The sequence below is a fragment of the Leptonychotes weddellii genome, chromosome 11 (assembly GCF_054177405.1).
Source record: "Leptonychotes weddellii isolate Sample4059 chromosome 11, ASM5417740v2, whole genome shotgun sequence".
Taxonomy (NCBI): Eukaryota; Metazoa; Chordata; class Mammalia; order Carnivora; family Phocidae; genus Leptonychotes; species Leptonychotes weddellii.
In genome coordinates, this window is record NC_138379.1 from 2,235,323 (window position 1) to 2,257,591 (window position 22,269).

Genomic DNA, 22,269 nt, shown 5'->3' on the forward strand with positions numbered 1-22,269 from the left:
GAGCGAACGGAGCTTTACAAAATTAAAGGACTTTCTGGTCCCAGGGCTAGCTCCGGGAAGGGGGGCGGCGAGCCACGCAGCCCGGGGCGGGGCGGCGGGCGGAGGCGACCCCGGGCGCCCGCCGTCTCCCGGGGTTGCCACAACAGACCCCGCGCGCCGCGTCCGAGTCGCCGCCGGAGCCCGAGCGGCCCGGGCAGGTGCGGAGGGGCGGCGGACCTCGGCGCGGGAGCGGTCCGGGGCGGGCCGCGCACGCGGGTCCCGGGCCGCGCGCGCCCTTCGGCGGCGAGACGACCCCTCCCCCACCCCCTCCGGCCCAGCCGCCCGCGCCGGGCCGAGGGGAGGGACCGCCGAGCGCCCCCGCGAGGAGCCCGGCGCCCGGGCCGCAGCGCGAGGCGGGGCCGCGGCGCCCCCCCCGCCCCCCCGACACCTGAGCGGCCGCGGCTCCAGCGACTCCGGCGCTCCGGCCGGGCTGGGCGCGGCGCCGCTCGGGTCCCCGCGGCGGAGCCAGGTGCGCGCGGACGTCGGCCCTCCCCGGGGGCTCTCACCCCGCCCGACTCCCGAGCGGCCGCCGGAGCGAGGTAAGGCGGCGGCGGGGGCCACGGGGAGCTGCAGGCGCGGGGCGGGGGGTGGCCCGGAACGACAGTAGGTGGCCCCCGGGCCCCCGACCCTGCTCACCGGCTGCATTTTGGGTGCGACTGGCTTACAGGAACACCAACTACCGGGTAAGCGCAGTACTGAACCCACTGGAGCGGGGGAGGGGGGTTGGGAAAAGGGTTCCGCGCGTCCGGGTGGGGGTCGCTTCTCTGTGAAGACACCGCCCTGCCCCGGCTTCCTTGGGAGTAGGGGCAGGTTTAAAACGCTTTGGAAGAGGCGTGGGCGCAGAGCGCAGGAGTACCTTTTTTGTGCCTCTGGTGCACGAACCCCCTCACCCCCAGCGCGCCCCGCGCCTCCCACTGGGGCAACACAGACCTACCTCCACCGCCTGCCCCGGGTCTGGTTGCCCTCGGTCGCCACCCGCCGGCCTGGGGACTTGGGTCCGTAGGCTTGGCGGAGGAGCGGGCTCGGGGCCGCCAGGGGGCGCGCGGGGGGCGGGGACCCAAGCCGCGGTCACCCTGCCCCGAGCCAGCTCACAGAGCCCCCATCCAGGTGCGCGCGCTGGAGCAGCGGGCTCCGGGAGGCCGGAGCCGGCGCACCCGGCGCAGGCCCGGGGGCTCGCGGGTCGGGCCCCCCGGCCCCGGGGTCGCGGAGTGCCGGCGCCTGGTGCCCAGCCTCTGCCCGCTGCGCGCCCCGGCCGGGGTTGGTGTGTGTGTGGGGGGGACCGGGCTGGTGCAGGTCCGCCGCCGCCGCCGCCCGTGAATTATGCAGGAGGCTGGCACCGGTGCGCTCGAGTTGCTCAAGTTTCCCTGGCAACTTTCGCCCGGGCATCCCTCCTCCGGGTGGCCGGGCAGCTCCGCCCGCGCAGCCCGCGGCCCAGGTGCCTCCGCAGGGCTGCGGGGGAGCGGGGCGCGCCAGGAGACACCGACCGCTCACTCGCCACCGGAGCTGGGCCTCTGGATTGCGCAAGCAGGTGCGACCCCCGTGGAGGACCTCGCCCGGGATCGGAGGGTGTGGGGATCGGGGTGGCCCTCGCCGCCGTCCGGGTTCGGAGGGTGCCGCTCGGCAGTAGATAGACCCCGCCGCCTGGGTTCGGAGGGCGCGGGGGCCGGGGTGGACCTCCCCGTCCGGGTTCGGAGAGCGTAGGGGCCGGGGTGGACCTCGCCGCCCGGGTTCGGAGGGCGCGGGGGCCGGGGTGGACCTCCCCGTCCGGGTTCGGAGAGCGTAGGGGCCGGGGTGGACCTCCCCGTCCGGGTTCGGAGAGCGTAGGGGCCGGGGTGGACCTCGCCGCCCGGGTTCGGAGGGTGCGGCCCCTCGGTGGACCAGGTCGCGCGGGTTCCACCGCTCCGCGCGGGATTCGAGGGCGGGCACGCAGGCGAGGTTTGTGTTTCCATGGGGCTGGGGGCGTCCAAAGGGGGCGAGGCCGGTGCTCTTGGCCATGGAGTTCGTGGAGGAGCCTTTAAAGCGACCCTGGGCGGCTGGAAGGAAGGCGCTTGGGCCGCTTAGGTCGCGGTACTTGGGGGCCTGGTGGGCCGGCAGCTGTGGGCACCGTCCTGGGAGTCCTCAGAGGCCTTCCAGAAATGAAGTGGTTTCCACCTGGAAATTGGAGGTAGTAAATTGGATGGTTTGGTGACCTCTTTTTTGTTCGAAACTCAAGTTCGAATTAATGAGGTCAGTTCTCTAATTAAATTAAGCTCCCAAGAATTAGAGAGGTGATTTCGGAAGCCCTCCGTTGCTGGCGGTGCTTTGATCTCTACCTGGGACTTGCCCCTCGACCCTGCCGCTGGCGCCACCCGGAGTGGCTGTCGCCCCTGGATTCAGTCCCGATCCAGGTGCCCTGCTGTGACATGAGAGTCATGGAGTACCTGCTGGATCTGGGGGTTTCGGCATGTCCAGAAACTCCCCCCGGGGGGGGGCGACTGCATTTGAGACCCCAGTTGTCACACCGCTGGGAGCGGTAACAAGGCTGCTGTCGCCTGGAGAGTCATGCCCACGGGGGGGTTCCATGGTCATGGGGGGGGTGAAGTCGAGATGGCCTTGCTGGGGGCTGTTAATGAGCCGCAGGTAGAGTTTTGCCCCCCAGGTGCTGGTATCCTTAAGGAGGCCAGAGGGAGACCCTTGTCTGAGTAAGAATTAGGCTGTCCTAACAGTGGCTGGGCGTAAGTCTGCAGGGGAAGCGGGTGCCCTCACCCTGCTGAGGAATTTCTGGTTTTCCAAGGAGGAATCGGGTGAAAAGGCGGGGGCTCCTTTGGGCTGGTAGGGAAGGAGCTGTGACTGTTCAAGTATCAACAGGAGTGCTTGATGAATAAGGTGATTTTGCCTAAGAAGGCAGCTCCCAGTGGGCATTGTTGACAGCGCTGGGCTGCTTTGAACAAATCTGATCCCGTTTGGGGAAGGGGGCGGGGGAATCCTCCCGCCTACTCTTGGCCAGTGTGATTTGCTTGAGAAAGCCCTAATCGTATTCAGGAGAGTTTCCTAGGGGCTGTCGTTAAGTTCTTGAGCTGGTTCTTGGGCCTGTGTACAGGGCCCCCCCCAGCTGATCTGTAGGGGTCGCCTTCTGCAGGTGACCTAGTCCGGGCCCCTGGAGGGCCCTATCTGGAGGGAGCCCTGGCCATCCAGGGTCAAGGGTCAGATGTGAGGAATGCCACCAGCAGGAGATAAAGCAGTCCTCAGATAGCATCACAATTTATTCCATCCGTGGTGGGGGAGCAAGGTGGAAGAAAAAGCTGGAAACTAAGAAAAACATGCAGGGGTTGACCGATATGCGGGAAAACCCTAGGAAAAACGGACTTTTGTAGAAAAGTGATTCTTTATTTTACTGGCGTTGTTCGCGACTCTGTCAGAGCCCTAATTTATAGAGTTCTGGTGTCCTTGTCATCTCGGGTGAGTAATGGGGGCTTTCCAGAATGGGGCTCAGTTTTGGGAGTTGAGTTGCTAAGGAGGCCAAGATCTGCCTCCTGCTCCATGGGAAGCCTGGGTGTGAAGCCCCCATCTGCGTCCTAGCCTCTTGAACCCTGAACTCTCATTTCTCAGGAACTCCCGGCTCCTGCTGTGTAAACTGCAGGCCCAGCCCCACCGGAGGCTGGCCTAGCTGAGAACCCCTCCGTGGGGAGCCCGCAGCAGGGAGGGGTGTGGCCGGGAAAGCCCGGAGGAAATGTTCGGTTACAGCCTCCCCTGGAGCCTCCAATTGTCCTGAGGCCCGGGGTGGGGTGGGGGGGGGCGTTTATGATCTTCCTTACTCAAAGTGATCTCCACAAACCTACCGAATTCTCTGCTTTGACTAAGGAGGTGGGGAGGAAAGTGCCCCAAACAAAAGCCAGTTTAAAAAAAAATCTTTGGAGTCCCCAGCCCTTCACCCGCGTGCAGGGCTTATAGCCTGGAGCCCCAAGCCGCGTGACTCTTGTGGGGCCTGCCCTTCTCTGGTGGTCTGACGTGATCTAGGGTATATCAGATTTTCTCTGCGTATTGCGTCGGAGGACCTGCCCTGAGCACCAGGCTGGGCGCTGGCCACAGGGGCTGCCCCACCCCCACCCCGGGAGCTTCCAGGCGAGCGGGGGGAGGGAAGGGGTGGGCCACTTCGTGCACAGTGGGACAGGGGTTGTGATGACCTTTGGGTGCTGTAGGGCGCAGAGAGGGTCCCCAGCCCAGTCTGGGAGAGGAGGGGGATGGGGCATATAGAAGCACCTGTAGGAGGTCTGGGCCACACAGCTAGGGAGTGGGGCAGCTGGGACTGCAAGCAGCCTGGGAGAGCCAGCCCAGCCCTTGGTCCCCTGTGCTCGCCACATGCACGTGGTGAGCCAGCAGCTGACCCAGCAGGAAAATTCATCTGGTTAGACAATTACTCTTCTTGTAACTGCTTTCGGGAAAGAGCTACAGTAGGCGAATGAAAACCAGAGTTCTGATCAGACTTCTTGATGTGATAGGCCCTTTTTTTCCTTTGGAAGCAGGTTCAAGGAATGTTTTGGAGTGACTGTCATTGTCTCGAGTGGGAATCCCGAGGTCAGTCTTTGGGGGATGAATTAGCATCTGGCATGAGGCTTCCTACCCCCTCAACGGGTTTCCAGTCTTAATGGGGGAAGGGGAAGGTGAGCCCAGTACTGGGGTGGATCCGAGAGCCTGCCCAGAGCTCAGGGTCGGGCGGGACCCTGGGTGTGCAGCTGAGGCCCGTGTCTCTTTCTGGGAGACAAGCCCATCAAAGCCTGCGGGGCTGCTAGGAGTTTGCGTTCAGCCGCAGTGGAGAGCAGGGCTCCCGGTGATTGGCTGCCAGATGTCAGTGCAGGGAAAGGGTGGGGCCTGCGCCCAGTGACCCACTGGGACAGTGTTGGAAAATTGTCCTTGTGGGGCTTGCCAAGGACTCTCAGCGTGGCTCGGTGGGAGGTGTGTGTGTTGAATTAGGCCATGAGCGCCTAATGTGAAAGCTGCAGATTTCAAACGCTGGGCCGCAGGGGCAGGGGGCTCCTGGCCGTTCCCCCGGAAATTCCGGTTGCGGCCAGAGAGGCAGGACTGGAGCCCCTGGAGGGTCTGAACCCTCAGGAGTCCTGGGAGCACACTCTGAGCAGTGCTCAAGGTTTTGGCGGGCAGGATGGTCAGCAAGTCCAGAGCTGGTCGCTGAGGAGACTCACCGGGAGGCATCCATTAGGTGGATAATCATTGCAGACCTGCAGAGGCCGCCCCTGGCAGGGCAGGTTTCTTCAAAGAGATTTTTTTTTTTTTTTTTTTGCCTCTCAGCTCCCTAAAAGCATTGTTTTTATAAACTCTGTGTCCCCTTTGGTGTTTCCTGCACCATTCTGTGCCCCAAAGCTGACCAGATCTCCCCCTGGACGCCTTCATGCGCACCCCTGATTCTGGCCGTACCCGTCGAACGAGGCTTCTCATGCGTTTTTAAGTCAACATCTAAAATTATTCTTCATAGGTTTCAATATTTGCAGAAGATGGAGAGCCTCGTCTGGGAGGTAAATATTGGCACTTTAAAAGTAACTGTCGGCCAACTTGAGCTGTGTCCTCTGCTGTCTAAAGCACCAGGGACGTTGGCAGCTTCCTTTCCTTGACAAACAGGTGGAGGAGTTCCTTTGCCTTCTTGAGGGTCTACTGCGACTCCCCCCAAAGAGCGTTATCCTAACGGAATAGGCTTTCATGCTGCTTGGTCTTTTATTCATCCATCTAGCATATTTCTCTGCAAGGAAGATGTACATAAATTGACTTTAAAAAACTTTTCCTGTGACCGCAAGTCGCTAAGTATCTGAAAAAATCAGGTGTGGATCGAGAAAGCAGTAAGCTCAAACACCGTAACCGTTCTCCTGGGAATGCACCTCTCAGCCAGTGGGCGGTGGGTGCTTTTGGTGTTTTCATTAAAGACTTGGTTGAACTACCTTCCTGTGTTTGGTATCGGGAGCCCTGCCCTCCTGGTCTCCCCCTAGGGTTTGGAGGGGACTGAAGATGGGAGGGGCTGCTGGGGAAGGGGGACCCCGAGGCCTTTGTACACCGAGCATCTTCTGGAGACTGGTTCTCTTCAGACTGGCCCCTTGTGAAGGGTCCACACTCCTCTTCGAAGCCCCCTGGGGGGGAGGAGAGAGAAATGGGCCAGATTCTGCCCCACCCTCAGGGTTCCTGCAGGTGAGTCCCACCCTGGGGACCGTGTGCACACCTAGGTGACAGTAGTGACAGATGATGCCACCTGAATGCTCCATAGGAGCCAAGTCCTACAGACTGGGTGTCCTGCTACAGAGTGTCCCTACTTGGGGTTCTGGCCCCTCCCTCCCTGGGTTGAGAAATTCCAAAACCACACCCAGATTACGGGTGGGGGGGTGGGTGGGGAGGGGCAGGGAGCCCGGACGGAGGTCCAGGTGCTTTCCGGGGACACTCACAGAAGGGCGGGATGCAGCTACCAGGTGGGTCCCGGAGGGCCAGGGCCCAGGGAGAGGGTCACACATCCTGAGCAGAGCTGAAGGCCAGCCTGGGACCCCGGGAAGCAGGAGCGCCCTGTGGGGGCAGAGGGGCCTGTCTGCTGTCTCGCTTGCACCCCTAAGAACACAGAGCACGGCCCCCCAACCTTTCTCCTTCCTGATTTCCATGGGTTCTGTGCTCCCACCGTCTTGTGCAGGGGGCCTGGCCGACTATAGCCATTTGTCCCTTGCTTCCAGCAGGGCCCCGGGTAGACTGGGCCCCAGGAAGGGACCTGGGTCTCAGGGTCCTGAAGGGGCTCCGGATGTGGAGTCACCCCCGGGGGGGTTGTTTGTTGAAAAGATTGTGTTGGCTGGAAGGTATCACCAGTGCAGAACCAGCCAGCCCTGGTGGCTCCAGACTTTTCCCTCCTGCGTGCGCGGGTCAGCTCCACGAAGCCACAAGCCGATCGGGCCCTGGCCTCTTCTTTCTTGGCCTCACTCAGAGGTTTTCAGACCTGGGCCAGCCCGCGGGCTGCTCTCAGGCCTGGCCTCGGGGACGTCAGTGGGGTTCTCAGCCGAGGGACCGGCAGGGGCTTCTGGGCTGAGTCTGGCAGGATTCCTGCTGGATGGATGCTCTTCTGTCTCCTTCCATCTGCCTGTGTCTTTGGGGGGCGGGGGATGGACACCCACTCAGACCAGGCTAAGGGAGTATATTGTGGGGACACGAGGGTCAGCCCTGGACCCTCTGCCTCTTTGTCAGTGGGCCGTCTCAGTGACTATATCATGAAAATATTGGTAATAGTGAGTGTATGGGGCACCTTGGTCCCTAAGTGCTCTCCAGGGGAGGTGCCCAAGGCAGGGGGCATTTACCTGACAGCTGAAGGTCACGTGGCCGAGCCAGGACCCTGCACTGGGCAGCCGCTCGCTCTGCCATGCAGAATTGCACCTGTCCCTGCCCTCCCCCATGGGGGGTGCACAGGGGTTCTCAGACTTTTGGTCTGAGGACCCCTTTACCCTCTTTAGGGACCCCAGAGAGCTTTTTGTTCATGTGCATTGTATCTTCGGGTATGTATCCTTAGAAACTTGAAAAGAAAAGTAAAAATATTTAAATAGTAATGCCTTTAAAAACGACAATAATAAACCCATTCATGTTAACGTCAATAACGTTTTTATGAAAAACAGCTTTTCTCCAGAGCAAGAACTTTGGTGAGAAGCATGGCATGACTTATATTTTTGCAAAGCCCCTTTAGAGTCTGGTTTAGCAGAAGAAGGCTGGATTCTTGTGTCTGCCTTGCACTCAGCCTGTTGCCATAGCCCAGCCCATGTGTGCAGCTTCTGGAAAACCCCACAATACACTTGGGAGGGGTGCGAGTGAAAAGATGCCTTAGTATTTCTGTGAGGACAGTTTGACTTCACAGAGGCCTGAAAGGGCTTCGGGGAGCCCCCAGGGTTCCCTGGGCCACACATTGAGGACCCCTGGAAGAGGCCTGGGACCAGCTGCTTGGACAGGGTGTGGGTTTGAAAGCTGGCTTCGCCCCGTCGTCAGGTGGATGTTTCCAGCGACACCTGTCCCTTTTCTTGTTGTTTAGGATGCATCTGTGAAGTTTAGTTGGGGGCTGCAGGGGGTCATTGGGGGGGTCCCCGCCCCCGAGGGACAGGCCTGCGGATGCAGGGTTTAGGGTGGTGGGATCCAGGCTCAGGGGAGGCAGGCAGCTGGCTCGGTCCACCGCTGGGGGTCTGATAGGGGCAGGGCCCTTTGCTATTAAAGGTGTAACTTACTGTAGAAGGTGTCTGAGGTCACCAAAAGCTCAGTTCTGCGGGATGACAGCTGGGGACCCAGGTCAGGCCAGAAGGCTGTTTCAGATCCCCCGTGAGGGTGTCCACGTGTGCTGGCTTGGTCCTCCGTCCTCCCGGGCATTGGCTGGGGTTGTTTTGGGGTGAAGATTGTCCCTGGACCTTGGAGGAGCGGCTCCTGTCACGCCCTGTGTGGGAAAGGTAGCTGGCACTGGCCTGGCCTCTCCCTTCTCCGTGCTGCGTCTGGGGCCCTTGGTAGAGGAGGAGCCAGAGGGCCCCCTGAGCCCGGGGGTCACCGAAATAGAAGTCGGTTGTCCTGTGGACCAGGCACTCAGGTTTTCAGGGGAGGCCCGGTCTCAGGAGGCAAGTGCGCCCCAGGGTGTTGGTGGATGGTGGTACTTTCTCCCCGGTCTGGTGAGGGTCTGACACTTGGCTTCCCTACTAAGCTCTGCAGTCTCTGGCAGGGTGAGGTGGGGACAGCAAAGGCAGCTTTTGAAAATTAGATTAGGGGCGCCTGGGTGGCTCAGTCGTTAAGTGTCTGCCTTCGGCTCGGGTCATGATCCCGGGGTCCTGGGATTGAGCCCCGCATCGGGCTCCCTGCTCACGGGAAGCCTGCTTCTCCCTCTCCCACTCCGTCTGCTTGTGTTCCCTCTCTCGCTGTGTCTCTCTCTGTCAAAAAATAAAATCTTTAAAGAAAAATGAGATTAAGCCCTCTGCAGGCAGGGCCCCCACTGTTGTCTGTCTCCATCCTGTCCCCACTCCTCTCAAGCTTGGATAGATGTTTGTCTCTGAAGTGGGCGTTTGTCACCAAGTGGGGAGCAGAGCGCCTACCTGTGTTTACATTCTGTCCCTGCTTTGCCCCCTGCCCTTCTGTCCACAGTAAGGTTCTGACAGTCGGAATTCCCTGCCCGTATTTATGCCATTTGAGGAGGCAGAACTGGGGACTGGGCCCTGGGGTTAAGGGTGGTTTAAGTTCTGGTTTTGGTTTTTGGTTTGTTCCAGATTAAACCCTATGATGCTTTGTTGCTGAATGGTCCTTGGCCAGGCCAGGATGTCAGGGGCCTCATACCTTCTTTGCAAACTTCAGTAGCTTCTTTACACTGTAATTAACAGGTAGACCTTTTCGGCTGAACTTGTAATGGTGTCCGAACATATCTTGACAGGTGTCTCCTGCTCATCCGCTCACAGCGGGGATGGAGGTGGGAGGCCCTAGGAGGAGACTGTCTCTCAGTATGGCTGATTATTAGTGTTTTGGGGCATTGGTTCTTTTTTTTTTTAAGATTTTATTTATTTATTTTAGAGAGAGAGAATGAGAGAGAGCATGAGAGTGGGGAGGGTCAGAGGGAGAAGGGAGCGCTGAGCAGGGAGCCCGATGTGGGACTCGATCCCTGGACTCCAGGATCATGACCTGAGCCGAAGGCAGTTGCCCAACCAACTGAGCCACCCAGGTGCCCCGGGGCATTGGTTCCTGTGTAGTATGAATGCACAAGGCCCCCAGAGCAAGGGTTGACACACCCATGCCCACCCCCCTGCCCAGCCCTAGGGAGACTCGAGGTTCCCCAGGCTTCAGCTGAAGGGGGACGCCTTCTCCAGGGGAGAGGACGTGTTGCTAACCCTCCAGTAGACCTCTTTACTGCTGCCTCTGTGGGAAGGGGACCCAGGGCTGGTAGGAGGCACTGGAGGGTAGGAGACCCCACGAAGGTGTGGACAAGTGTCCTCACCTTGGTTCTCTCTCATGCATCTAGACCGAAATTCATGGTTTCATGTGTTGGTTTGCATGTGTGTCCCCCTCCTCCCTCCACTGGAAGAAAGTCCAGGAGGGTGGGCCCCTTATCTGTCCTGTGTGTCGGTGTGTCCTAGGGCCTGAGGCAGTGCCTGGCATGCACCGCTGATGGGTGCTTCCATGCCAGGCACTGTCCTCGACTTGTTTAATAAAGTAAAGTATTGGGGAGCTTGGGTGGCTCAGTTGGTTAAGGATCTGACTCTTGATTTTGGTTCAGGTCATGATCTCAGGTCCTGAGATCAAGTCCCGTGCTGGGCTCCGTGCTCAGCATAGAGTCTGCTTGAGCTTCTCTCCTTTTCCCTCTGCCCCTCTCCTCGCTCGCTCGCTCTCTAATAAATAAGTAAATAAAATCTTAAAAAAAGTACAGTATTTTTATCAAGATATAATTTATATGTCTTACAGATCACCCATCTAAAGTATACAATTCAGTGGTCTTTAATCTATTCATAGAGTTGTGCAACCATGATCATCACTCTCACTTCTAGACATTTTCATCATCCACCCCCCTTCCAAATCTCAAACCTATTTGTCTTCGCTCCCTGTTTCCTGCATACATTCCCCGGCCCTGGCAACCACTCATCTCCTTTCTGGCTCTGTGGATTTGTCCAATCTGGACATCTCATAGATGTGAAATCCTGTGGTGTGTGGTCTTTTGTGACTGCTTCATTCACTCAGCATACTGTTTTCAAGGTTCATCTGTGATCTGTGTTCTAACACATATCAGCACCCCGTTCCCTTTTCACAGCCAAATAATACTCTGTTGTATGGATCCATCACATTGTATTCATTCCTATGGCAGTGGATGGACATATTGGTTATTTCCACTTTTTGGCTTTCTCGAATCAGCATATGAGTTTTCATGTGGGCACGTGTGTTCATCGATCTTGGGTGTTTACCCAGAACTGGGAGTGCTGGGTCATGTGGTGACCTGATGTTTCACCTTCTGAGGACCTGCCAGACTGTTTCCCACAGTGGGTGGAACACTCCGCATTCCGGGGTTCCCCTTCGCACACCTCCTCACCAGTTTGTGCTATTATCTGTCTTCTTGAGTGTAGTAATCTTGGAGGGTGTGAGGTGGCATCTTCCTGTTTGTTTAATTTGTATTTCTTCTGTGATGAATGATCTGAGCACCTTCTCATATGCTTGTTGGCCATTTGTATACCTTGCTTGGTGAAATGTCTTTTCAGATCTTTTGCTCATTTTAAATTGTTTTTTGGAGGGCTCCTTTTATTATTTAGTTATAATAATTCTTTAGGTATAAATTTCTTCTCAGATATACAATTTGATGATAATTTGTCCCATTCTTTGGGTTGTCTTTTTTGTTTTGTTGATAGTGTTGTAGAAAGTATGAAAATTTTACATTTTGATGGAGACCATCTGTTTTTTATTTTGGTACTTATTCTTCTAGTGTCACATCTGAGAAGGAATTGCCTAACCTGAGGTCCTGACAATTTATGCTTGTGTTTTCTTCTAAGAGTTTTATGCTCTTAACTCTTATATATTTAGGTGTATGATCCATTTGCCTTTTTTTTTTATTAAAGATTTTATTTATTTGAGAGAGAGACAGAGAGGGTGAGAGAGAGAACATGCGTAGGGTGAGGGGCAGAGGGAGAGGGAGGAGCAGACTGCCTGCTGAGCAGGGAGCCTGACATGGGGCTTGATCCCAGGACCCTGAGATCATGACCTGAGCCAAAGGCAGACACTTAACTGACTGAGCCACCCAGGCGCCCCTGTATGATCCATTTTGAATTAATTTTTTATATGGTGTGAGGAAGGGGTCCAACTTCATTCTTTTGCCTATGGATGTCCAGTTGCCCCATCACCATTTGTTGAAAAGATGGTACTTTCCAATTGAATTGGCTGGGCATTCTGGTTGAAAATCAGTTGGCTATAAAAACATGGCATCATTTCTAGACTTTCAAGTCTCTTCCTTTAATCTGTGTTCATTTTTTTTTTTTTAAGATTTTATTTATTTATTTGACAGAGACACAGCGAGAGAGGGAACACAAGCAGGGGGAGTGGGAGAGGGAGAAGCAGGCTTCCCGCGGAGCAGGGAGCCTGATTTGGGGCTCGATCCCAGGACCCTGGGATCATGACCTGAGCCGAAGGCAGACGCTTAATGACTGAGCCACCCAGGCGCCCCAGTCTATGTTCATTCTTATGCCAGTGCCACATTGTGTTGCTTTGTAGTGGAGTTTTAAAATCAGGAAGGGTGAGTCTTCCAGCCTAGTTTTTTCTTTCCTCAACATACTTTGGCTATTCTGGATCGCTTTAATTTTTATATGAATTTTAGGATCAGCTTATCAACCTCTGCAAAGAAGCCAGCTGGGATTTGGTAGGGATTGTGTTGAGTCTGTAGCTCATTTTGTAAGTATTGCCATCTTAACAATATGAGGTCTTCTGACCCATGAGCATAAGATGCTTTTCCACTTATTAGGTCTTTTTATTTCTTTCAGAAATGTTTTCTGGTTTTCAGATGATAAATTTTCCACTTTTTTGGGTTAGATTTATGCCTAAAACTTTAATTCTTTTTAGTAATATTGTAAATGAATTTAGTTTCTTAATTTCATTTTCAAATAGTTCATTCTTAGTGTGTAGAGATACAGTTCATTTTTTGTATATTGATCATATATTCTATGATCTTGCTGATCATGTTTGTTCTAATTTTTCAGTGGACTCTTTAGGATTTTCCACATACAAGATTATGTCATCTACAAATAGTGAAAATTTTATTTCTTTCTCTCCAACCTGCATGCTTTTATTTCATTGCCTTGCTTACTTGCCCTGCCTGGAACCTCCAGCACAATGTTGAGTAGAAGTGGCAAGAAAGGACATCAATGTCTTGCTCCTGGTCTGAGGGGGAAATGTCTAGTCTTTCAACGTTGCTTATGATGGCAGCTGTGGGTGTCTTGTAGATGCCGATGATCAGGTTGGGGAAGGTCCCTTGTGTTGTTAGTTTGTTGAGCATTTTATCATGAAGCAGTGCTGGATTTTGCCAAGTGCTTTTTCTACATCTGTTGAGATGCTCAACTCCCTTTTGCCCTTTATTCTGTTAATATGGGGCATTGCATTAATTGATTTTTGGATGTCATACCAGCTTTTCATTCTTGGGATCAATCCTACTTGGTCATGGTTTATAATCCTTTTCATATGCCACTGGATTCAGTTTGCTAGTATTCTGTTCAGTGTTTTGCATGCATATACAAAAGAGATATTGATCTGTAGCATTCTTGTGATGGTATCATGGTAATATTGGCCTCATAAAATGAGTTGGAAAGTGTTCTCTTCTACTTTTTGGCAACGTTTGTGATAAACTGTTATTTAATGCTTCCTTAAAGGTTTGGTAGAATTCACCAGTGAAGCCATCGGGGCCTCGTGCTTTTTGTGTGTGTGCAGTTTTAATTCAGTCTTTACTTGTTATAGGTATGTTTCTTCCTGAGTCACATTTGTTACTTTGGGTCTCCCTGAAATCTGTCCATTTCTGTGTGCAGTTGTTCACAGTGTTGCCTGATCCTCTTTTTTATTTCTGTGAGGTTGGTAGAAATATCCTCTCTTTAATTTCTGAGTTTGGTAATTTGACTCCCCCTCCCCCCCTTTTTCCCCTTGATCAATCTAGCTAAAAGTTTGCCAGTTTCATCCAGCTTTTCAAAGAACCCGATTGTGGTTTCTTCTCTTTTACTTTCATTTCACCCTTTTATTCCTTCCTCCCCCTGCTCACTTTAGTTTGTTGCTTCTTTTCCAGTTTTGTCAGGTGGGAGGATAAGTTATTGATTTGAGATCTTTGCTCTTTTGAATGTAGACATTTACAACTGAAAATCTTTTAAGGACTGTTTTTGCTCTATCTCGTAAGTTTTGCTATATTTTGTTTTCTTTTTCACACATTTCAAATATTTTCTAGTTTCTTTCTTTTTATTCCTGTCTTCATATTTTCCACTTTCCCTGTGTGTTGTTCAATTTCCACATATTCATAAATTTCTAAATTTTTTCTTCTCTTATTGACGTGTAATTTCATTCTGTTGTGGCTGGAGAACATTCTTTGTATGATTTCAGTCCTTTTTACATTCATGGAGGCTTTTTTAATGGTTTAACATGTGGTCCGTCCTGGAGAATGTTCCACGTGCACTCAAGAAGAATGTGTGTTCTGCTGTCCTGGGGTGAAGCGTCATACCGGGGTCTGTTTGGTTGCTCTAGACTCTTAGGATCCAACAGTAAATCAGAGACACAAATACATTCCTGCGCTGGAGGGCCAGCATTCAAGCCAGGGGAAACAAACACTGAGCTCCTGATAATACAGGAGCCTCTGTGCCATCCAGGAGAGAAGGAGCTCTTGCTTCTGGGGGCCTGGAGGGAAGGGTGGTTGCACTTTTCAGGAGGGTGGTCAGGGCAGGCCTCCTGGAGAAGGTGGCCCCTGAGCAAAGACTTGAGGGACATGAAGGAAGCAGCACATGATAAGCAAAGAATTTAATGGAAATTGATGTGAAAACACTATATTGCACTTAACACTTCGTAAGTTGTGGTAAAATATGCATAACATAAAATTTACCATCTTAACCGTTTTTTTTGTGTGCCGTTCAGTGGCTGTAAGCACATTTACATTGTTGTACAACATCCCTGCCATCTGTCTCCAGAACTTTCCATCTTCCCAAACTGAAACTCTGTCCCATTGAACACTAACTCCCTTCCCCCAGCCTCGGCACCCACCATCCTGCTCTCTGTCTCTGTGAGTTTGACTCCTCTAGGGACCTCGTGGGGGTGGAATCCTGCAATATTTGTCCTTTTGTGTCTGGCTTATTTCGCTCAGCATCGTGTTCTCCAGGTCCATCTGTGTTGTGGCAGGTGTCAGAATGCTCTTCCTTTTTTAAGGCTGAGTAATACTCCATTGTGTGGACGGACTGCGTCTTGTTTATCCATGTCTCTGTGGACGGACACACGGGTGCTTTTGTCTTTTGGCTGTCGTGGATACCGTTGCTGTGAACACGGGTGTGCAAGTTCCTGTTCAGGTTCTTGCTTTCAAAAAGCACGTTTTACTCAGGGAAATACAAATCAAAACCACAGTGAGATACCACCTCACACCAGTCAGAATGGCTAAAATGAACCAGTTGGGAAATGACAGATGTTGGCGAGGGTGTGGAGATAGGGAAACCCTCTTAAATCATTGGTGGGAATGCAAGCTGGTGCAGCCACTCTGGAAAACAGTATGGAGGTTCAAAAAGTTGAAAATAGAGCTACCCTATAACCCAGCAATTGCCTACTGGGTATTTACCCCAAAGATACAAGTGTAGGGATCCAAAGGGGTACCTGCACCCCAATGTTCATAGCAGCAATGTCTGCCAATAGCCAAACTATGGAAGGAGCCCAGATGTCCATTGACAGATGAGTGGATAAAGAAGATGTGGGATATATATTCAATGGAATATTATGCAGCCATCAAAAAGGGAAATCTTGCCATTTGCAACAATGTGGTTGGAACTAGAGGGTATTATGCTAAGCGAAATAAGTCAATCAGAGAAAGATAATTATCATATGATCCCATATGTGAAATTTAAGAAACAAAACAGGATTATAGGGGAAGGGAGGGAAAAATAAAACAAGATGAAATCAGAGAGAGAGAGACAAACCATAAAAGACTCTTTTTTTTTTTTTTTTAAAGATTTTATTTATTTGACAGAGAGAGCACAAGCAGAGCCCCATGTGGGACTTGATCCCAGGACCCTGGGATCATGACCCGGGCCAAAGGCAGCCGCTTAACCGACTGAGCCACCCAGGCGTCCCCATAAAAGACTCTTAATCTCAGGAAACAAACTGAGGGTTGCTGGAGGGGAGGTGGGTGGGGGATGAGGTAACTGGGTGATGGGCATTAAGGAGGGCACGTGATGTAATGAGCACTGGGTGTGATATGCAACCGATGAATCACTGAACCCTGTGGATCAATGCAAGGCCCACCTGGTCTTGGGATTCCAAAGCTGAGACTGTCCTGCCCACCTGCCTCACCCAGCAGAAAGAGGCCCACCTTTCTTCTCAGGTCTGGGGACAAAGAAGGGGTGCCCTGTATGTCGGAGAAATTGTGGTGTATGACTCCTGTCCTTGCCGGTGTTCCCATTCCCCCAGGAGGACACGTGCTGCTTCTTGGGAACCCGGTGTCTCACCTTTGTGGGTTCAGCCCAGGTTTAGGGCGGGACTGAGGATGGTGCTGTGTCAGAGGGAGAAGGGGGACAGAATGTCTCCTGCAGACTGTAGCTCATTAACTAATTGGGTGCTTTCTGATTGATTGCCTCATGACCCGAAACGTGGGTTGGTTGAGCAATGTACTGTTTACCCATTTGATGAGCTGCCAACATTGGGGCGTGTTTGCTGGTCCAGTGGGACTTGGGGTGGCCTGTGCAGGGCAGGGGCAGGTGGGCGAGGGCACGCCTGCTCACTGGAAGCTTTATCTCGGTGGCATTGTGATTAATAGCTACTTAGAAAACTCTCCCGTGTCCTCACGTAGCTCTAGATTGTGCATTTTCGCCGCCGTGTAGTATTTCATGGAATGCTGAACCTGGTGACTCCGAGGCTGTTTTCTGTTTCTCTTTCAGCCTATGCTGCAGGGAATGTCCTCATCCAGGGCAGCTCTTCCCAGGGTCTGCGGCCTGGGGGGACAGGGGTGCCGCTTTCACGGATATCCCCCGGATTGCTCTCTGGGGGGCTGTGCCAAGCTGTAGTCCCACCCTTGTGGTGTGAGAGCTTGCTGCCTTCTGCTTGGCCAGACCTGATGGGCGGGACTGGACATTCTGTCCCTTTGCATTTCCTTGGATCCACTGGGTATCTCCCAGCTCATGGGCCACTCAGCTTTCCGGTCCTGAATTTCCCGAATTCCATTTTCTTTACCTTGGGTCGTTTGTCTGCTTTTTGCTGATTTGAATAGCAAAGAATATACACTCTTTGTATATTCTGGATACACCTTCCATCTGGTTTGGCTTGTGTTTTCACTTAGCTCGCGGCGTGTAGCCTGTGGTGCAGAGAGGCTTTACACTTGGATGTGGTCCGAGTCCTCTTCTTTTCCTGTGTGCATTCTCTCTTCCGGGTCATCCCACCTCCTGTGAGCTCTTCTGCCATCGCCATGTTTTGCTTTTCATTTGTTTTTCTTGTTTTGATCCCATCTGTCTCTTTCCCCACAGAGTGATCTGCCCCAGCCCCTGATGGCGTTGTCCACCGCCCCCAGTCACGGGCTCAGCTCCCAAGCTTGTATGGGGACTGGTTTCGGGCTCACCCTTCACTTATGTTGGTGTCTTGATCCCAGCTCTAGGGTGCATACTGTGTGGTCACAGTTGCTTTCAAAGCAGCTTTGATCCTTGGCTGTATTATCTCTGTTAGAACTCGCAGCCACGTTGCAAAGTACTCATTTTGTGGTCGAGAGAAGGGCCCAGCTGCGGGGATTGGTCGGCCACGCTTGGCACGAGGTCCTGGCCAGCGTGCAGCAGAGCGGACCTGACTCGGGCCCCCGACCTGGTGCTCAGTCCGTGCGGGGTGGTGCCTCGTCTTCAGCGTCTGGGACACACGCGTCCCCTGCTGAGGGGACCCAGGCCAGCACCCAGCAGTCCCGTCTCTAACTGTGCCACGGAGTATGGCAGCCGCCAGCCTCACGTGGCCACCGAGCACTTGCGACGTGGCTAGTGCCACACGTTGAAATAATATTTTGCATGTATTGGGTTAAACAAAATATATTATGAATATGGATTTCAACAGTTTCTCTTTCTTTGATTTTAGAAACGTGGCCACCCTTTAAAATGGCATTTGGGGGCGCCTGGGTGGCTCAGTTGGTTAAGCGACTGCCTTCGGCTCAGGTCATGATCCCAGGGTCCTGGGATCGAGCCCCACATCGGGCTCCCGGCTCAGCGGGAAGCCTGCTTCTCCCTCTCCCGCTCCCCCTGCTTGTGTTCCTGCTCTCGCTGTCTCTGTCAAATAAATAAATAAAATCTTTTAAAAAAAAATAAATAAAGAAGTAAAAATAAAATGACATTTGGTGCTCGAGTTACGTGGTTGTTGGACAGTGGTCGTTTGTAGCATTCCTTAATGGGGGTGAAATCATCTTCCTCGTTTCTTGTCCCCTGCCTCCCCAGGCCCTCCCGCCTTGTCCCCCTCACCCCCCGTCTTGTTCTCAGGTAGAGCCCCCTTCCCTGTAGATGAGTTTCCTGTGATTCAGCAGCCAAGAGTCTTCATTGGAGGTGAGGAGGGGGAGGTGTGAGACCCTCCATCCCTGCAGCCTCTACCCCAGGACGGGGCTCAACGCCCCTCCCAGCCCCAAGAGGGCAGGGGGTCGGGAGTGTTGGTGTCCAGAGGCTCGGAAGGCTGGAAATGCTGGGCCTCAGGAAGGCCAAGAGCCCTGGCCGGGGTCCTAGTGGGTCTCATGCTGGATCCCAGGCCCCTGGGGCCCAGCGGCTTGCCCCTGCCCCTGGCCGAGACTCTTCGCTTAGACAGAGCAAGTGAAAGAGTTTCGGGGTTTACTCTCCTAAAGAATTAGATTCTTACCTGAAGTCTGGGAATAGTATTTAACACTCATTGCTGGCTCTAGACATTCAGACAGCTTTCTGCCCCGCACTGGGGTGTCCTCGCTGCTCTGAGACTGTCGGGGTTATGTGGCCACCTGAAATCTGCAGGACTCCCTGGGCCCAGCTGCACGGTCAGTGGCCCGGGGAGGGCTTAGTGCTTTGCCCAGAGAAAGGAAATGCCTCTGAGCTAATGGGCCATCTGTCCGGATACGTGATGGCCCACATTTTAAGACAAAAATGATTTCTTTACAAGGCTTACTTACTTAATTACATCATAATAAATAAAATCTTGTTAAGTATTTCTATGAACAGCACCATCACATAGCATAAACCATATATTTGTAGTGGCTTGACTAAACATTTTATTTTATTTTTTGCTGTGCATTTTGTCCCCAGGACTCATTTATCGTATATGTGGAAGTTTGTACCTCTGGACCACCCCTTCCACCACTTTGCTCACCACCCACCCCCTGCTCCTGGCAACCGTCAGTCTGCTGTCTGTGTCAATGAGTTAAGTTTGGTTTTTTATTTAGATCTCACAGGTGAGTGAGATCATACGGTAATTGTCTTTCTCTGTCTGGCTTTCTCTGTCCCTCCCTGCTGGCCCTGGGGCCCCTGAGCTCTGTTACCCATGTGCGCTGGGAGAGGTGACAGGTGGCAGTCTGTCACAGGGAGGGTCCCGTGGGGGTTCCCAGCGGGGCTGACTTTCCATTGTCCGTCCCCCTGGAGCTCTGGATGGTGGGCTGGGGGGTGGTACACTGTGCTTTTCTGTGTGGGCCTGCTCCGCCCTCACGGGGATTTTCCAGACATGGATGTGCTTTTCTTCAGTCTAGATTTTAACCTGCCATCTTTTGCTGAAGCTGGAGAAGAGTGGGCCTAGGAGGAGAGGGAATATTCATTAAGTTAATAATTCGATAGGGAGAGTCCTTTCTAGGAAGTCTGCAGTATGGAGGGGTAGGGCCTCTGCTGCTGGAATAATCTGGGTGAAATCCACTTGGCCGCATGCTGCCTACGCATCACTGGTGACCGTGGTGTTGCTTGATCCTTAACTGCTCTGATCCCCCATTTCCTGATCCGGAGAATAGAGAGAGCAACTCCCACCGAGTAAGTAACGATTAAATTGAGGGCTGTGTCAGCTAACTAACCTTTGCTGCATAATCAACCCCTGTAAACCTTGGGGTAAAACTGTATTTCAGGACCTGATGGTAAATATTTGACACTTGCATGCCATTCATTCTCTCTACAACTTTGCTGTTGTAGCGAAAAAGCAGTCAAAGGCAATATGTAAATGAATGTACACAACTGTGCTCCAATAAAACTTTATTTGCAAAAACAAGCTGAGGGCCGGATTTGGCCCACAAGCGTGGGCCCCTGATTTATTTATCTCACGAGTCTGCAAGTTGATCATTTGAGCAGGGCTCAGCTGGTACATTCTTGGGATCTGCTGAGTCCACCAGTGTTCAGGTGGTGGGCAGGTCTCACTCTGTGTCTAGGGGTTGACTGGCTGTTGATCTGTCTCATCACCCGGCAGCCTAGCCTGGCTCAGTCTCCTGTTGGTCTTGGGGTTCCCAAGGGCAGCGGGAGAGAGCAAGCTGCTGAGTCCTGCATCACATTTCTGTTGTGCTTTGCCCTTGCTGACTTAGCCAAAGTGAGCTGAATGACCAAGTCCCGGGTCCTTGGGAGAGGACTTTGCCGATGGAAGGTCCAGGGAGGAGGAGCGGATTAGCCGAGAGGGAACCCTGGTGCGGGTTTGTTAGCCTGTCTGTGCTGTCCCTCCCAGCTGCTCCATTATTCTTGCCGTCGGATCACAGAAGGCTCACGCACACCCCGCAGAGCTGCCAGGTTGGGTTTCGGGCTTTGACTGGTCACGGTGCAGGCACGATTAATATTTTAACGTGGCTCCTGAATAATTGTACATGGTAACCGTGAGTAAGCCGACGTGACCTGCCCTATCATCTGGTGACTGAGCACAGGAGGCACGGGAGATTTAATAGCATTCTGTGGACGTGGCGGGACCCCGCCGTGCATGTGTGCCCCCGGCCCACGGCCACCTTCCTGCCCCATCGTGCTTTTTGGATTTCCCTCGGAGGGAGATGAGGAGGCAGGGCAGGAAGAGGCAGAAGGGGCATTCAGGGGACCTCGCTCAGGTCCTGGCTGTGACCCCAGGCCTCGGTTTCCTTATCAGAGGAGGAAGCAATCAGATAAAGCCACATTTTTGCCAGCTGGGCTTTGGCCCTGTGCAGACCACAGGGAGGTGGTGTCCGTCCACACCCTGGCCGATCCCCGCAGGTGGTGTGAAGTCACCTTCGGAGCCCAGCTGGGGCAGAGGCTGAAGGTGAGAGATTTCCTCCTCCGTCCCCACCCTGGAAACGTTGGCACACGCCCGCCCGCTGTCCCGCAAAGCTGCGTCCCCTCCCCCGGGCCCCGGCCGCCACCCGTTGGCTTTCCGCCCGTGTGGCTGTGCCTGTTCTGGACATTCGTGTCTGCGGCTTGTGTGACGTGAGATCGTTTGTCCGGCTTCTCTGGTGGCAGCAGGTTGGCGAGCCTCACCTGCCGCAGTGTGCGCCTGGGCCCCCTTCCTTTTCAGGGCTGCGTCCCATTGCATGGCGCCGCTGGCCCACATCTTGTGGTCCGTTCACCTGTCGGCGGACCTTTGGTTGCTTCGGCCTCGTGGCTGCCGTGGTCGCGCCGCTGTGAGCCTGCAGACACGGGCTTTTGTTTGAACACCTGCTTTCACGTGGGGACCCTCAGACTCCCCGCTCGGGAAGGAGCTGCCGTGTGGGGCTCTTCCAGCTGCTTTTTGAGACACCAGGAGGGCGTTGACATTTCCCCATTTTGTGGGGATCCTGTGTGGGGCCCTGGGCTCCCTCGTCTAATCCCACCACTCCTGGGATGGCATCGTTATTTGTTGCCATTCTAAAATCAGCAGGAGCACGGGCAGCTGGCGGGCTGTGCAATCAGACCGACTCCAGAAACCGTGACCCTACTGTGCCTTCCAGAAGAGGCCCCCGGGCCTGGGCCAGGCTGGGTCTGTCTGGGGTGCACGGCCGGTGTCGGCTTCCTGGGGCCTGGGCTGCCCCCCAGCCCCCCACCCTTGGCCCGGGACGCGGGGGCCACTTGCTCCTTGGGAACACTGCACAGTTACGCTCTCCATCTCCCTGGGAATGATGAGCACTTCTAAAAATAGAGGCAGATGGCAGAAGGTTAACATTTTTAAATAGTTCAACAATAATTTATTCTCTGTGGGGCCCAGGGAGGATCACTTGGAAATGGATGCTTTTAAAATTTCCTAGAACCTGGTCAGTGCTTCCATGTTTCTGGCAATGTATTGGGATGTATTTCGTAGACCATACAATTCCCACTTGAAGTGTATGATGCAGCGTTCCTTTCATGTTCACAGGATTGTGCAGCCACCACCATGATCAATTTTGGAACATTTTCTTCCCCCCCCAAACAAATCCCATGCCCATTAGCCACTGCTCCCCGTTCGCATCCCCCTCGTCCCCCCCCCAGCCCTTGCAGCATGGAGTCATCTGACTCACTGCTGGTTTTGCCGGGCAGCACGTGCTCACACATGCTGCAGTGTGTGCCCGAGCTTCCTGCCCTCTTGCGGCTGAGCGGTTCCGGTGCGTGCCTGGACCACACTTTATGGATCCGTTCATCATTTGGTGGACACTTGTGTTACTTC

The 22,269-nt window shown here is 53.8% G+C and overlaps 1 protein-coding gene across 1 annotated transcript in view; it reads left to right on the forward strand.

The window, feature by feature from the left end:
* Positions 1-538: 538 nt before the first annotated feature.
* Positions 539-22,269, forward strand: part of SHANK2 (SH3 and multiple ankyrin repeat domains 2) — a 457,214-nt gene continuing 435,483 nt past the window's right edge. Inside the window, exon 1 of the mRNA XM_081798461.1 lies at positions 539-578. The gene's annotated coding sequence lies outside the window, so the exon portion shown is untranslated. The remainder of the gene's footprint in view (positions 579-22,269) is intronic.